Here is a 1364-nt window from a genome sequence, read left to right as displayed (position 1 = left end):
CAACTGAATCAACAGTATGGAAAAGAAGGTAACAGAAAACACCCAATTAGAACAGTAGCAAAAAAAAAAAAAAAAGGAAGAATCAAAAAAAGTGAAGAGGGTTTAAGAGACTTCTGGGACAACATCAGGCATTCTAACATTTGCATCATAGGGTACCAGAAGGAGAAGAGAGAGAGCAAGGGATTGAGAGCCTAATTGGAGAAATAATGACAGAAAACTTTCCTAACCTGATGAAGGAAATAGACATACAAGTCCAGGAAGTGCAAAGAGTCCCAAGGAAGAAGAACCCAAAGAGGCCCACATCAAGACACATCATAATTAAAATGCCAAAGTTAAAGTCAAAGAATTCTAAAAGCAGCAAGATAAAGGCAGCTAGTTACTAAAAGGGTACTCCCATTAAAATGTCAGCTGATATCTCAACAGAAATTTTGCAGGCCAGAAGGCATTGGCAGAAAATGTTCAATGTGGTGCAAATCAAGAACTTACAACCAAGACTACTCCACCCGGCAAGGCTACCCATTAAAATTGAAGGTGAAATAAAGAGTTTCCCAGATAGGAAAAAGCTAAAGAAATTCATCACCCAAAAAAAAAAAAAAAAACAGTATTACAAGAAATGTCAAAGGGACTTTTTTAAAAAGAAGAAGAGGAATAAACAAACAAACAAATATGAATAATAAAATAGCATTAATATGTACCTATCAATAATCGCTTTAAATGTAAATGGATTAAGTGCTCCAATCAAAACATATAGGGTAGCCAAATGGAGAAGAAAAGAAAACCCATACATATGCTGTCTATAAGAGACACACTTCAGATAGAAAGATACGCAGAGACTGAAAGTAAAGGGATGAAAAAAGATATTTTATGCGAATGGAAATTTTAAAAAGCCAGGGTTGCAATACTTATATCAGACAAAATAGACTCTAAAACAAAGGCTATAATGAGAGACAAAGAAAGATGTTAATAATAAAGGGATCAATTCAACAAGAGGATATAACCCAGGTAAACATTTATGCACCCAACATAGGAACACCTAAATATATAAAGCAAATATTGACCAACATAAAGGGAGAGATCAACAGTAATATAGTCATAGTAGGGGACTTTAATACCTCATTGACACCAATGGACAGATGTTCCAGGCAAAGAATCAACAAGAAAACAATGATCCTAAAAGACACACTAGACCAGATGGATTTAATTGATATTTTTAGAGCATTTCACCCCAAAGCAGTAGAATATACATTCTTTTCAAATGCACATGGAACATATTCCAAGATAGACCACATTAGCCACAAAACGAGTCTCAGTAAATTTAAGAAAATTGAAATCAAGTCTACGGCCATACCACCCTGAACACGCCC

Source organism: Pteropus vampyrus, unplaced genomic scaffold (genome assembly GCF_000151845.1).
Source record: "Pteropus vampyrus isolate Shadow unplaced genomic scaffold, Pvam_2.0 Scaffold404, whole genome shotgun sequence".
Classification (NCBI taxonomy): Eukaryota; Metazoa; Chordata; class Mammalia; order Chiroptera; family Pteropodidae; genus Pteropus; species Pteropus vampyrus.
The sequence above is the reverse complement of the archived record's forward strand: the minus strand, read 5'-3'. Positions refer to the sequence as shown.